This window comes from Rhea americana, unplaced genomic scaffold (assembly GCF_003343005.1).
Source record: "Rhea americana isolate MKP2758 unplaced genomic scaffold, rheAme1 scaffold_78, whole genome shotgun sequence".
Lineage (NCBI taxonomy): Eukaryota > Metazoa > Chordata > Aves > Rheiformes > Rheidae > Rhea > Rhea americana.
The window spans coordinates 455,966-472,333 of NW_028186956.1; the positions used below are offsets into that span (position 1 = coordinate 455,966).

A 16,368-nucleotide genomic window follows, 5' to 3' on the forward strand; every position below is an offset into this window, starting at 1 on the left:
GCCTTTCTGTATCCTGTACCTGCATACCCAAAAACATAGAGATGAAGGGTTCATGCAGCGTAGCTCTAGGACACTCTTCCTGGGCCAACTTCTTAGTATTCTTTGACATGAAAGAATATTGGCCTCCTGATTTCTTATTCCCCTGCAGCTCTGCTGGGCAGCAGGGATAAGAATTGGATCTTTTCCTCATCCACAAGCTCATCTCAAAGGCTTTTCCCTTCACAATTGTCTTCCAAGCTGTCAGTTTCAGGATTATCATTTAGGCTGTGCTGGTGGGATGCGGAATGAAAGGCTGACATTTGGAAATTCTTCAGACAGGGAATCTTTCATTTTATTTTATTTATTTTGTTTTGGTTTTTTTAATTTCATTTCATTTTAGAATGGAAATTTCACAGGGTTCAATTAAAACAAAAAAGAAACACTTTGACATTTCTGAAAACAAAATATTTCATTTAGTTTGTTGAGCTTACCCAACAGGGCTATTTTGTGTCACTGAATTGTGTGCATAAATGTGTTTTCCAACTTGGGCTGACCTAGCCACATAAACTCTACACCAATTCTTATACTACAAACACAGCAATGGAACAGAACACTGGGCTGATGAGTCATTGCTTGTTACTCTTCACCACATTTTATGATAATTCATGACTGAATTATGACTGTCAGTCTAATCTGCATGTACTAGTAGCTGCCAGCCTCTGCAGGAGAATGGTGAGAAACCATGAACCATTACAGAGATCAGCTGAATTAATTCTCCTCTTATGGTGTGATCACTAATATGAGACCTCAGGCTAAGGCAGAGTTGGGACCACATCTCTATTTTGGTTCAGTCTAAACGCTGTATAACTATATGGGAGCTCCATTCCTACAGGRAATCACTCTGAAGGTTTTCTTGTTGTATGTTCGCTCCTATTGGTTTTGTCTTCTGACAGGAGTATAAAGGGGAGAGAATAAYGCGGTGCCTATACATTATTTTCCAAACATGGTATATTCTACTGTAACAGAGAAAGGGAAGGGAAAGGAGAGGGGAAAGGGAAGAGAAAGGGGAAAACAAAAGGAAAAGGAAACAGAAATGGGGAAGAGGARAAGGAGAAAARGGGAAAGAGAAAAGAAGGGGAAGGAGGAGAACAAGGAGGAAGAGGAGAAGATTTCACCTTTGGAAAGGCAYGATTATGCTATGATATTCAGACTCTTTTACTAATGCTATGCACCATTTCCACTGACTTTTCACATGTATTACTAAGTAGATGCTTATTCTAAGTAATTATGTTTTGCTGTGATTCATTGACTTCTTTTTCCATACAGAAAAAAAAAATCATAACACAGAAAGCACAGAATCATATAGCGAAAAAAAGTATGCAAACACTGAAGTTGCCAGTAAATCTTAAAACAAACAAATATGATGCAAACAAGTAAGGAGATTTTGAAACTGTTTACAAACATTTCCTTGAGAAGGCATTCTCACTAGTATTGTAAATTAAATGTATGTATATTTTGTGTTTATATACAATGATTGCAAACTCATTTATAGTTTCTGGTTTCTGTTCCAAAAACTGTGGTTTGTAATGCATATTTATGGAAACTGAATTTTAGTTCCAGTGATATTACCAGAGAAAAAGTGAAAAAAAAAATCGTTCATTTAATGAAACATAATTTGGCATAATATACTGTATAGCTACAGGACATTGTTCTAGAGTGTAAAAAACATGTTTAATTTCAGTCTATGCACCTCCTGAAACCCTGCTTCTCCTTTCTTTCCTGGTTCCACTTGGCTCCCCTCAGAGCTGTGTCTTCTTGAAGTGGAATTACCTGACTTGATCTGGGAAGCCTCACATCTGAATCCTCATAAAATCCACATAAAAGGAAAAGGTCTAGTATCAATAATCCAAAAACCTAAAACCCCCACAAACTCACTATCCACTCCTTGGAAAAGACAAAAATATCATGTGTGCTCTAATTGCTTTTGTTCATTCTCCACTGCTGCTATTTACAGAGAACCTTCTTCACACCTGACTTTTTATAGAGTTGCGCAGGCTCCACGTAGCCTGGAATAATTTTTCTGCTGGGCTTGACGCAAATTACCAATGTCCACTCCAAATAAAACAGGCATGATTTGGCATGGGCAATCTGGGGGCATTGTTGCCCTTGAAGCCTTCAGTTCTGTGCCTCTTCCTGACTTTTTATTTACTTGTTTATTCATCTATGCATCTATTTATTGTACTCTTAATAAATTCAACTTACATTGATATCAGAACAGTATTTGAATAATCTATTTTTTTTCTATGATATTATTTGCAAAGCTTATCAGTTATTACTTGAAAATTGCAAATGCCGTTTATAAAAATATATCAAAGAACAAATCTTCTCTGTTATAATATACCATTAAATATCATAAGCTGCATGTGAAACAACAATATCATAAGCTGCAGGTTAAATAGAGGCCAAAGAAAGATATAAATAACATCCACAATTTTAGTTCACAGAAACAACGAATTCCTATGCAAAACCTAGYGCAGGAGCTAACTCTTAGCATATGTTAAGATGCTGCTTTTGTATAGAGTACTGCTATAGAATTTGGCAGACTTTTGACTAGTTTCACTGAACTTTTTCCAAAGTATGAAGGTTTGTTAGCTAAGTGTTTTCTTTTTTAAAAAATAATTACTTAAGTTTTTTAGATAAAACTGCTACCTCTTATTCTCTGTAAACTAATATATATGTAATTTATGCCTTTGTTTTCACCTTCTTCCAGAAACAAATGCATTCAAAGAAAAAAAAAATCTAGTTTTGCTTTGGATGTAAAGTCTATTTTCTATTCTCTGCCTTATTATAGAAATTCTCCCTCCATTGCATAAAACTGAAAGCTAGACACTGAAATTCCTTTAGACATATATTTTGGGTATTACAGGCCTCAGACATAGGAGAAGCATGATTAAACAGCAAATAAATGATGCAGTGGGAAAAGAAGTATTTTTTTCTCTCTCTCTTTCCTTATCAGAGCTTGTCTTCTTTTCTGGTTTTCCAAGAGTTTTCTACAACATAAATAAATAAATAAATAAATAAAAAGAATTGACCTTGTCGGGGGATCTATCTGTATCAGTTGAATTCTCCCGATAATCAAAAATTATTCAAGAAAGAACCATTTAAAGCTTCCTGTCTTCACCTTTACCTGTAGTCCTACTGAATGGACCCTAAGAGAGTGAAATCTGATATCAGTGGAAGTGATCTTTGCCTCTTAAGTAAGCAAACTCAAAGATGAGGATACATTCATCTCCCTGAATAAGAACTGACCCTTTTCTACTCCTATAATTTCAAATTTTTTCTTCTTTCTTCTTCTTCTTCTTTTCCTTATAAGTACCTTATTTTGTTTAAAAATAAACAATGTCTTGGGTTTCCTATGTTACTTTATTTTTGAGTTGGTGAGAAATGGAATAGATTGTCTTAAAAAGGATAATTAACCCTACCAAATGCCTAGGACTGTCTTCCTTCAAGTCATTATGGCAAGAATACGAGCACATACACATAAACATACAAAACACAACTRCTTAATCTTATTATACATTCTCATTATATACAATCTGATTATAAATAGAAATTCAACACTAAAAGACGTGAGTAGACATCATTTTACAATTGACCAATGGGTAATCAAACCTCAAACCTGTATAGACATTTTAATCCTACATTTTTTCCTCATTTTTATTACCTTACGTCCAAGCAGTCAGCTAATTTAAACTAACTAAATATTTTGAATGGATAAAATCCCTATTTTTAATCACATTAGGTTTTTTTTGTTTGTTTGTTTGTTTGTTTGTTTGTTTTAAAAAAAAAGAACAGTTTGGTTTGAATTCTGAACATTCTCTCACAACTCCCAATGTCTATATGACAGCTTATTTATTTATTTAGGTAAAATAAAGCTCATCAGCTTTTCAAAATCTTCAGTGAGGATTTGCTCAGGTGATGAGTAAAGATTGTCATATCCTTTTTTGCCCATTCATCTTGATTGCACTACTAATCCTGCTGTCAGCAAGCAACAGACCTCCCCTGTGGAGCAAGATGATGTTAAGCTTTTAACACACCTTGGAGGGAAGCTGTGACAACAGTCAAGGTGACAGTGGCTGCTGAAAGCTACCGTATTGCTGAGATCTCTCTCTGCAGGAAATAACATGGTCTGTGAGATCAGTAAAGAGCTAACAGGGTAATTATTTTCCTCAATATGTGACAGTGCAAATTATTTCCTTTGAATGTTAATATCAAAAAAGGCTGCTGGTAATTAAAATGTGCCTGGACAAAGAGAAGTAGAAATTATTCATTACGGGAGAACACTACTGGATATGCACTCCTTTGCTAATAATATCTTCCCAGTGTGGTTTTTTTGTGTATAAACTTACATTTAGATTTAGATTAATTTCCATCTATATTAGTATCCAARGGGCCATCCTCCACATTGATTATCCATAGATAGACCTGAAAGGCACGAAGAAGACCAYGTTTCTTAGATTCAAAGAATCTAACAAAAGGTTTCATACCTATATTGATAACACGCTAGATAATGTGCTTTCTCCTCAGCTAAGAAATATTTTGTCATAATTTTGAGAATCCACGTTCATATCTAGCTTCTTTTTTTTAAGGTGCAGACTTTCTCTTATTGCTGCACACTATCTACCTCCTGTTAAAATTCCCTCATTTGCTAGCCAGTTCATCTCATCTGTTTTTCAAAAAATATTTCTAAGAAACTTACCTTTTTGATTTGCCTCCTACTGCTTATTTCTGTTCCATTCACATGACATATCCTACATAAAGTACATCCCGTGACAAGACTCAGCATTCTCAGTAAATGTGTATATCTTCTTTACCAACTACCAACAGTACTGTTATTCCTTTCTTTCATGTATATCTAGTTAATTCTGACCTTGAGAATGAAATATAACCTCTTCTGGATTTCAAGAAAGTCAGTACAGTCAATAAGAAATATGATTTCCAGGAGGTAAATATCAATACATTGAATTCTAGTCATGCTTCTGTTTCCACAAATCTTAAGAGTCCCTTCCTTTCTTCTTTCTTTCTTTCTTTCTTTTTTCTTTTCCTTTTTTTTTTTTTTTNTTTTTTTTTTTTTTTTTTTTTTTTTTTTTTTTATTTTTCATCCTCCAGAAGCTATACTGCACCAGTACAGAGCTGATGTCAGACTGTGAACCAAATGTAAGGTACCACTATTCTTACTAAATTACAGCTATTCCTAAACATTCCTGCTTCTAAAAATGAGATGCTTGATAAAAAGTGCAGAAGATAGGAAAATGTGATCTTATATTATGGCGATTCCCTCACTCAAATCAAACATCAAGTTTTATAAGGAGAAAACATGATATTTCATGGTCATGTGCATCATGGACTAAAGTGCTTTAATTAAGAGCACTAGACATAAATCTGGAGTTTTGTCATTTAGTTTTAGATATTTGCTTTAAAAATAAATAAATAAGAAATATTACTAAAAATATGTACATTATTATACCAGAACTCATGTATGTATAAATCAGAGCTCCAACCTTTATAGACTGTTCTATACAGCTGTTGTTCTCTGACCTCACTACATTATTTAGTGGTGTTTTTTATAATATTAGATATGCTGAAGAAGCACGTATCCTCACCTAGCATCTTTTGTGTTCTGTTCACGAGATTCTGAATGTCTGAATAAGATCTGCAGAGGTAGTCAGAATTTATTTTCCTTCCTTTGCAGAAAAAAAATACGTTAAAAGTACATGAAAAAAAGTACGGACAAGAAGTTCTCATCTTCCACCTAAGAATAGTTACTAAATATTCTTCACTAGATGAGGAGGAAAAAAGAGGAACAGGTCACTTTTCTGAGGAAGTCAACATTTTCTATTTAAAGCAGGAAATTTCAAGAGTCTGTTGGTTGAAAGCATATTTACTCCCTAAGCTGCCAATTTCATAAAGTGAAAATATAAAACTACTTAGTAAATCATTTTTCTACTTTATCATTAACAAAATACTTAAGCATAAAAAACCATAATGTTTGTTGTTTTAACATTTAAGCCTTTTTTTTTTGGGGGGGGTGAATTTAATACTTGTGTAACTCTAAGAACTAAGTTATCAGACCACAAATGTAAGCCAACCATAATCATTGCAGAAGTATTACTGTTATCTATAGTTCTTAAACATGTTCCAAAGAACYTTAATTTCTTTCTAATCAATATTTGTATTACTAGTCAAAATTCCTAAATTGACTTAATATGAAACYTAATTTCTATGAAAATATTATAACATGTTGCATGATTTTTACACAAGATTTTGAGGGGAGTTTTCATTTTTTTTTCTTTTCTGAAGATTACATAATTAACTTATTTAGTTGATTTAAAAAAGAACAATCTAGTTAAAGGAAGGGAAAAAAAGACAACTATAGAAACTCTCTTCTTTTACTAACTTTTGTGACAACTCTAAATTGATCACTTGTTTCCCTGACTAATCTCTAAGCATAGGGCATGTCCCTTTCACTTGCAAAATACTCTCACACAAGATGAATTACCTTCTTACCACCTTGGTTACTTGCCAGGGAGTACTTTATTTTTCCACAAGGAAAAAGAAAATCAGCTTGTATTTTGCTTGCTAGAGCCTTCTGCATTTTAATTCTGAACTCTGAATGAACATCAGAGAGGCCTTATGAGGTTTTGCACAAAAGTGCCTGTGTTCATAGTTTTCTTTTTTTTTCTTTTTTTTTTTTTTTCCACTCAGGGCACCCAAAATAGCATGCAGTAAGCAGTGTCGTACTGTGAGTTTTCAAAACTAAAAGCAGAAGTGACTTACTCCAGCAGGAAGCTGTAACTCCTAAAGCTTTCTAAGGATCTGTGAAGTAAAGAACTGCTTATTTCTCTTCATTGGATGTTTAATGTGAATTTTAAGCTATCCATTTCTTTAAACCTTGAAGGTCCTGGGGTTACACAGGTAAGATCTTGATCTTTTCTCTTCATTATCTTCACCAATGAAATTTAAAATATGTAGCTAGTTGTCGCTAGTCTAAATTCCAAGAAAGGCAATGACAAAACTAGAAGCTACCCAAAATCTCTAGAGAGACAAAACTACTTTTGTTGTTTCCTCAGAATCTAACTTCCACAGCTGTAGAAATCTAACTTTCTAAGCTGGATTCACCAGATGAAACTTGCTTTTTTTCTGAGGCTGACATCAAGATGACTAGAAAGTCACCTGCTGTCTTATAGAAACACTTAGAAATGTTCCTTGACTTTGTATTCTGTGTTCTACTGCAGTAATAAGCTTTTTTCTTTTTTTCTTTTCTTTTTTTGTCTTAGCTTTACATGCACACTTCTGTTCCCATTTCAGTTTAAAATCCCACATCTGGCAAATGAATTGTCCTTCACATCATCAAAAAAGAAAAAAAAAAAGAAAAGAAAGCTTTGTTTTTATTCGATAACAAGCATAAAATAGCAAATAGTTAATGAGCAAGATGTTCAAACAATAGTACAGTATACTATCAAAATATTTTTTGCATGTTTATTCTTTGTACTTGCTACTAGCGGGTACAACTACAGTTTATTTTTCATATTCAAACTCTCCATTTAGAATATTTTGAGATTAAAACCCTAGAATATAGCCAAAGACATTTAAGAACTGTTGACAAGTCATTAAAATACAAAATGTCCATCAATTTCTTCAGTTCTTTGAATCATCTTGGTATGAAACCACCAGGAATAATATGGCTTTTGGACTATATCATTATTTTACAATATATAGTAATTTAAATTCAGTTGTCATAAATGCATTCTAGATACACTATTTATAATTCATACCTGAGTGTGTGTACATATATATATATATACACATATATGTATATACATATATATATGTATGTATATTTCTGTGGACTCAATTGTAAAAATTATATTGATATGTTTCAACAGTCAGTAGGTCTTTGTAAGAAGTGCTGGACCAAGCATTTACATAAAATGGATAAAAGGTTATGTCTGGAGTTCAGACTTCTTCGTTGACTAAAAAATGTATCAGAATAACTACAAGCAGACACTGAAAATCCATTACTAGAATCATTTTTAAGTAAAGGATGGTAAGAAAGATGACTTTGCCCTCTATATACTCTGAGAAAAATAACTTAAACTTGAAGAAAAAATTAGAAATCTACAGAAAGCAGCACATGTTTAGAACCAAAGYGTAACTATTTTGACCTAATATTAGATAATTTTTAAAGTTCTAATGAAAATTTTATATTCAGACCTGCTATAATGTAAAATATCTTACAGCAAATTAAAAATGTTTTATCTCTGTTTCAGAAATGATTAAATATTTCTAACCACAGAGAGAAATATTATCCAATATCAGTATATCTTGAAAACAAAATAATAAGAGAGTATGTGATATGGCGTATAGGTAGATTTTTAATGATGTCTATGGTTTAGGCTACCTGTTACTTTTCATTGTAGCTCTTTGGGCTGAAATTTTCATTTTTTAGCCTTTGTATCAGGTTGACTATAAATACTCCTGGAAGTTTCTTGATTAACTCTAATCAGGAAGATTTGACTATTTCTTAGAATCAGTTTAACTGAAAATAAGTTTTGTGAACAGCTCTAACAATACAAAAGGTAATCCAGAATTACAGTGTTAATTCTGTTACAGCTGAAAAAACATTAGTCTCATTTTACTCACATTGCAGTCACTAAAAGTTTTGATTTCTACCACAGGCTGTAAAACAAGTTCCATAATTATCCTTTAATTTTCCCAATATTTTAATTACGTTCCTAAAAGCTCTTGCACCTACATGACACTAAATGGAAGAAAGATATAAGGAAATGTCTTCCTTATCCCTCCCTTCAGCCTGTTCAGCCCACAAAATACWTGTTTCCGAAGATGAACTATTTTAGGGGCCGGAGACTACGGGCTGTAGTCTGCTGTCCTGACTACAGCAGCCCTGAGTATTGTGGAAGTAGTTTTGTCAGGTCCTGTTAAGCAGGCAAGGTAGGTACGTGTGCTTTAGAGAGGAAGCTAATGAGGACCRAGTACGGTGAGCAAGACCTCATGGGGCAGAACTGGGAGCACAAGCAGGCTTTGGATGCACAGATCCAGGTCTCTTCTTTGCATTCAAATGGCCTGTAGCAGAAAAGGAATTCCTATTCTAAGGAAATGCTAACAAGTGTAATTGCTAACAGTATTTGCAAAAGACATTGCTCTTAGGCCTTTTCACAGACATAGTGGAGATCTTATATATGCAAGGTGAGGTTAAATGAGAATCTCTCAACCAAAAGCTATTGATTTAATTTTTATGTCCTTCTCTTTTTGAGACAATAGCATGGGAATCATTCAGATAAACGGCATAAAAATATTCAACTGAGGGGGGGAAAAAAACTTCAATAAAAGATTATTCTTGTGTGTCAGATATAATAATGCAACTGAAAATATGGCAATGYATGAAATAAAATTGCTAAGATTATCTGCATGGAGGCACGTAAGATATCTATATTCTGATACAATGTTAATTCTTTTTCACATGGCCATTCTTTTTCACATTGGCACTATTGGTATTTTCCAACTTATGTGTGACAGATGTTACAACTTAAGAAACACTAACTAACCATCAGAGAAAGTGTAAGCTGTGTTTATTTTTGCCATTTTAAGATTTTCCTTTTTTACTTTTTACATGATATTATGACATATTGGAAGCCAAAACCTATCCTACGAGAGTAAATTGTAAACTAGAAATAAAAGAATAATTGAATTCAGTGTGACTGAGCACTGGCTTGAAGAATTTATTGTGATTTAGATCTATTTAGGATAAATTCTCTCCACAAAATCAACTCTTTTCCAGTATTTTACACATATTTAAGTGATAAATAACATGAGTTTGAAATAGAAATTCAAAGTTCTTCTTGATGTTTCATTCTTCTTGGCAATTTTATGTTTAACATTCTATTTTTGCAATTACATTAAACACGAATAGCAATTTGAAATATCCTGCCCTCATTCACATACAGCATAAAGAACATTTGTGGCTATTCATTGTCAGCACTCTTATGGTGTAGCCAATTGCTGCATTCTTTTTAAATAAAAGGTGTTAAAAGGGATAATGCTTGGCAAATGGAAAGCAGACTACAGTTAGTCTCTTTTCTTCATCRCATACACAGTGCTTTCTCTGCAGAGAAACTTTTCAGAATGGTGAATAGGACATGTAGAATAATTGATGATAGGAACAATTCACATTGCAATATGTTATATTTTTCAYGTCCCACAGTTTGTAAGTCTAAGTAGGATATCCTTATATGTAAARGCCATCTTGCAAAAACGGTCAAAAAATAAATAAATAARAAGATTCTACACAGGAAATTTCATTTACTTATTGTCTCTTTAGCTATTTGAAATTGTTAAACCACATATCAGAATTAAAATTTATCAGAAGRTATTAAAAAGAACTATATCATATATTACTTTCTAAATGGAGCATTGTTCACTGAATGTGGTCACAATTGAGCAGAACCCACTTCCTGGGAGYTTTATTCATGGTGACCAAACTTACATGAGAACATCAGAAACATGAGATGTGAATCTCTGTTAAACCTTTAATCTCTGATTTCTGAATGACTGGAAGAACTCTGACAGTTTCCATAAGTGAATTAAGAAATTGTATAAATAAAGCAGAGAAAATCATGACTTAGCATCATGTTATGATTTATATAATCCAAAATATTCTAAATATTCTCTGCATATTTGGGGAAGYTCTATTGCAAAGTAATATAAACACACACACCTATACAGAGAGTCATGTTCTGTTGTATATTGTCATGAGGTTTATCAATGTGCAAACTGCTACAGAAGCTTTCTAGTGCTTATTTGTATGTATTTGTGAGAAGATGGACAAGACTAGAAGAAGTCATAACTGTTTTTTAGGCATTATTCATGGCATGGAKTTGATACAAAATAGGAAATTAACTCTGTACAGTGCAAATTCCTTCTCTTTCTTTCCTTCAGATAAAGAACATAAAAAGAGGCCACATTGCCCAAGAATTCTTCATCATTGTGGAAGCCTTTATTCAGGCCTTGGTGGTGAAATTACATTTTTCGAGCATAGAGAACTACAACAGAGTAACTCGATAATTAAATCAGAATTTAATTTGTTGAGAAAGAGGCATAAAAAGGAAAAGGGACAGGATTCCAATTAAATTTAATGGGGTTTACCTAACTCTGACTTTCTAAAAAATCATTCTTATATGTGTTTATTTAAAGTTAATTTGGGTCCTTCCTTACTGAAATTACTAGACAGTGACCTCAATGGTAACAGAGTTATCTTTAAAAAATGTTATGAGAAACTAGGATTTTTACCCATAAAACTACAAAATGAGACAGTTTGCTTTTGAATGCTGAAAGATGAAGTTTTCTGTAACTATTTTGATGATATTAGATAGCTTCAGCCAYAGAATGTCTTCCAAGCTTGTGAAAATCATTATCTTTTCCCCACAATATCAGAAGTAATGGAAATAGCTACAGTCTCCTCACACAATCCTACTTTGCTTAACGGAGAYAGGAAATGGTGTCAGTTGAAGCCCTGATTTTTTACCATTCCCTTCTTTTTACAAAATGACACTATTTCCATTTTGGCACTTTCTTTAAGAGGAAAGGTGCTGTTAAAGGGRCTGTCAAAGGAACCAAATTATAGAGTATGGATATAGGGTAAAATACCTGGATCCCGGATGAGGTACCAASCAGTCGTGCTGCCTCGGAAAGTGAGCTCTACACATAGGTCAATTCACAACACAGTTCCCAATCTTCCTGACATCCCTCAGAGTGCATARAAAATTTCAGGGAGAGAATGGAGGAAGAAAAGTATGTGTGCTAACATGACGTGGACTAAAACCCTTGCTTTTGCCAGCAGTTTGGAAAAGCAGTGCTAGTTTCAGTTACTGCCTGTCCATCTTCCAAGGACTGATCTCTCACTCTTTTTCTCCATGAGATGCAGATAGCTGTCGGAGATGATAAAGGGCATGGCTGATGCTCTTTTTATGTATCACTGTGATATATATTGGCTAGGCCAAAATTTACCCGTAACAGTAATTCCCAATGGTAGATGAGCTAGAGTGATTTATGTTACTTTATATCCCACAATGTGCCCTTGGAAAATAAAAAGACATCTCCAGACAAATTAAGACGACAACCAGCCTTACGTAACAAAAATGTGGTAAGCGTATTGGTTTTCCCATAACATCAGATTTAACATATAAATTGAATTGGTTTCAAATGCCAGATCATTAGATAGCTGGAGTACACAGCTATTTTCATAAAAGGCTGACCCRTGAAATATACAAATAGCATTTGGAAATGTCACATAAAGATAAACTGTGCGGATTGCTCAACTTTTCATATGCACCTTTTCAAAAGTGTGCTAATGTTAAAAAATTAGACCCATTTTCTGGTGCCTCACATATGATATTATTCTACTCTAACACGTCAGACACTCAGCTTTTTTTTTTTTTTTTTTTTTTTTTAATAAGTGATGCTCTTATGAAAAGCTTTTCTCCCACTTAAGGATTAAGGGAAAACAGAATCTAGACACAAGGACTGTCATTGTTTAAGACCAGTTGGACCATGGGGACTAAATGGACTCAGTTACCAAAACATTTTAATCACAACTACATGCAAATTGTTTGAATGACATGACTCCCATTTCGCTCTGGCAGGAGCAATGGCAAGGTCCAGGAGAGGATGTGGGCAGGTTGGCACAGCTGTTGCAGCCGCGGGGTGCACAGTCAGGGCATAGGGCCCGTGGAGCCCCGGGGGTCTCTCCAGGGCTCTCTCGTGGTCCTCCCCCCGGTAGGTCAGGGGTACTCTACAGGTATCCCTGCAGTCTCTCCCCCCATATCCCTGCAGTGTCTATAGTTAACGTGGTGGTTCTGCAAGCTGAATGCAATGGGGGGAGGGGGGTCTGTTACTCTCAGGTGTTTACTCCAGGGCAGATGCTGAAATATCTGCTCTCAMCAGGACAAGTTAATTCGATTCAATCATTTAAATTCAATTTCAATCATCAAAATTACCCACRGGCATATCTACCTGCTCCTAATAAKCCAATGTTAACAAAYTGATTTCCAATTAGCAACACCTTTTTATACAAAAAAATCTCAGGGCCTCTCCATRTATTCTCCTAAATCTCTGTAAGCATACTGCATATGTTGGGAGAATGCGAAGTGTATGGACTGAATAACAAACTTACGCTGACTACCTACAGCAAAGCAAGAGCAATAGATATTACCCAAATACACTGTCTGTAAGTATGGGTTTGCTGCCTGTATGAAGCATTCAGATAAGCCCTGAAATATAAATTTATAATAATGTTTTTCACATATAGAACAGAAACTGGAAAGGTAAATAATTCAGAGTGATGAGTAATTGGTAAGTTGTCATAAATCCTTGCTCTTCTGTTCTGTTTTCTGCTAGGTAGCTTTTCCAAAATAATAGCTGATTTCCAAGTAGAGCAACACTGCATAAGTCTGAGTTACTATAACCTAAGTCAGTCCATTTAACTTCTAAAGAAAATAAGGCTACACCGGACAAGTATTGCATCATAAAAGTGATAGACTATACTTGGAGTGTTACTATTCATAAAAGTGAGAAAGAGAAAAAATACGTACTTTTTCAAGAGGATATATGAAGCTAAACTCCAGKGGTATAATTTTGGTAGCATTTTACAGAAAACAACTTGAGATTTCTAGGAATTTGCAACTTTTGTGTTTAGAAGAATTGTAAATTTTAATACTAGTTATGCTAGAACAATGCTCATTACACCTGAAAGGGGATGGGGGGAAGATGAGCCTTTTACATGCTCAAGTAGAGAAACCTATTGCAGGAGGGACTGGTTATCACTAAATGATTGAAAAGCAGCTTACTAGAGTATTGTATTCACTTGTGAAGCCTGAAAAATGTGARTTTTAATATATGTGTGATAAAAGCACAGAAATTTATAACGTGTGGAAATGTAGAAGTCTTAGTTTTCCTTTTTTATAACCAAAAGAAACATTTTTATTTTATTTTTATACTATGAAATAGTATCTATGATGTATGTGTAATGGTAAGATTATAGTAAGATATTGTAGTGGTGTGACACTATTAGTACGATAATAATCATACTAACCATAAATGATTCTAATCCTTTGGAGGGAAAATATTCTGATAATCTATGATAAGGTAGGGTTTCAAAATACATGAGAAAAGATTTCTGGAATAAATTTATTTTATATTTTATATATATACACACTGGAAAATGTGAAAAGATACCCATTCCTTTGGTACYGTTATACCAAATAYATGCAAGAGGGACATTAYCTACAAACAAAATTGYTTATAGAAAGTACTTATTTTATGTTTCAGTGTCACCATTCTACAATTTTACAGAGTTCCAAATGTYATTTCAGATGAAATATAAATTATGTTTATTCTAGTCTAATTGACTTTAACTGAAATCATCCAACTTTACCTAAAGTGCAAAATATGAGACAGGAACTGAGCGCTATACTCCTAACATGAATTCAGAAGTGAAAAAAAAACAAAAACAAAAAAAATCCTTGCTCAGAAATTGGATATTTCTGTGAAGATGATTGTAACATACAGAATTAAGTTCATCTGACSTGATTGCACATATCTAACAGAAAAATTATTTGTTCGGGTTAATTATCAAGATCTTCTGTAGAGGGGGGAAAAAAAAGAGGGTAATTTAGACTGCTTAGTTATCTTTCTTAAAATAGAATAAAACACAGATGCCTGTCTCTTTCTATTGACTGTTGAGGGGGGCCTATGTAGGTGTGTTACACTAGATTTCTAACTTTTGCTGTTTTAAATAATAAATCAAACCCTAAGAAAACATGGGAGCCTCAGGCTTTGTATTATTAAAAAAAAAAAAAAGAAAAGAAAAGAAAAAAAAAAGAAAAACAAACAATAAAAACCCACTAATCATGTCATAAGCAATAATCATTTACAGGCATGGAAATAATATAGATGACCTCTTAGGTTATTAGCAGGCCTATAACATCGATGAGTCTGTAACAAACACTGTAATCTTTCATCTTCCAGTCACAATTTGTCAAACAAAAGCATCTTTAATTCTTATTATGTTTTGCTCTTCCTATAACAAAATTAATTTCTCCACCTCATTTAAAAGCTRTGGTTATTAGATACTGATTCTACGAGTAGAATTAATTCATACAAATTTTACTAGTAAAAGGTAATATTATTGGGATAAATAAAGCTAAAAAATAAAATGAAACATTTTGGTCACAGTAAGTTTAGCTGAGGGTCTGATATATCTTGTCAAAGTGGCAGTGGCTACCTGTGGAGAAGCGCTGGTTATTTTTTACTCAGCAGAAACTGTGAATAAGTTTGATTTAACTGAGGCAGAGAGGCTGCAAATTGATTTCTTGATTCATTTAGGACACAGGTAGAGGTAGCATACAGAAAACCCTAGAGAGAGAGGAGGACAACGTTATTATTTCCTTCCTTAATAGGTGCAAAAGGCTCRAGGTCCGTCAAGCGGCGGCGAGTTCGCCTGCGGAAAAGGCGACGCACGGTATTTGCCAGTCAGACGCATTGATTGCTTGCGGCAAGGGAGAACCGTAGGTGACAGCCTCAGCAGCCCCTGGCGGCTTGCGTCCCCCCGCAGCTGGGGGAGTGGGATAACCAGCAGCTCGCCCGGCCCTGCTGCAGTCACGCCGCGCAGCCCGAGCGTGCGGGCTGCCGCCGACCGGCTGAGAGATTACGGGAGGTTTGGTTAATCACGGGCTGCTCAGTGGTGCACGGTATTGCTTCACTAAGTTAGCAGATTTGGCTCAAAATTAGTGTTAGGTGAAAGTTATACATATTCCCACGCCTATTTCAAGGGAAAGGGGGGAAAAAAAAAAAAAAAAAAAAAAAAAAAAGAAAAAGAAAAAAGAAAATGAATTTAAAGAACACAAGTCTTTCCAAGTTTTGAAAAAAAAAATAAAAAGCTGAATAGTCTGGTCTTCATACATGAAAAATGCCAATGTATTTTTAAGCTGTGGTAACAAAATGCCATGGAAACAATTTGATAAAGAAGAGAAGCTAAATTAAAGGGGCCTGCACTGAAGTTATGACTTAAAGACCTTTAGAGGACAACCTCAACAGTAGTTTCTTTAGAAGTTCAGGCCTTCCCTATAAGTGAGCTAGCTATAGACGTATATCAATAATTTGCACAGAGATAGTGTTTACCACTATTCATAATTTTTGTTTTTTAAATATACTTAAAGACTTGATTAGGAGTGTATTTAAAAAAAACAAATTTGATTGCTTGATCATTCAGATTGCATTTAATTACTTAATTTACAAATGTAATTTGGTGAGATG

The 16,368-nt window shown here is 34.2% G+C and overlaps 1 protein-coding gene across 3 annotated transcripts in view; it reads left to right on the forward strand.

Annotated features, from left to right (window-relative positions):
* The first annotated feature begins 6,826 nt into the window (after nucleotides 1–6,826).
* The window catches only part of CDH19 (cadherin 19), a 62,399-nt gene continuing 52,857 nt past the window's right edge, over nucleotides 6,827–16,368 (forward strand). For all 3 annotated transcript variants that reach the window (XM_085322477.1, XM_085322475.1, XM_085322476.1), the window contains exon 1: nucleotides 6,827–6,954. The gene's annotated coding sequence lies outside the window, so the exon portion shown is untranslated. The remainder of the gene's footprint in view (nucleotides 6,955–16,368) is intronic.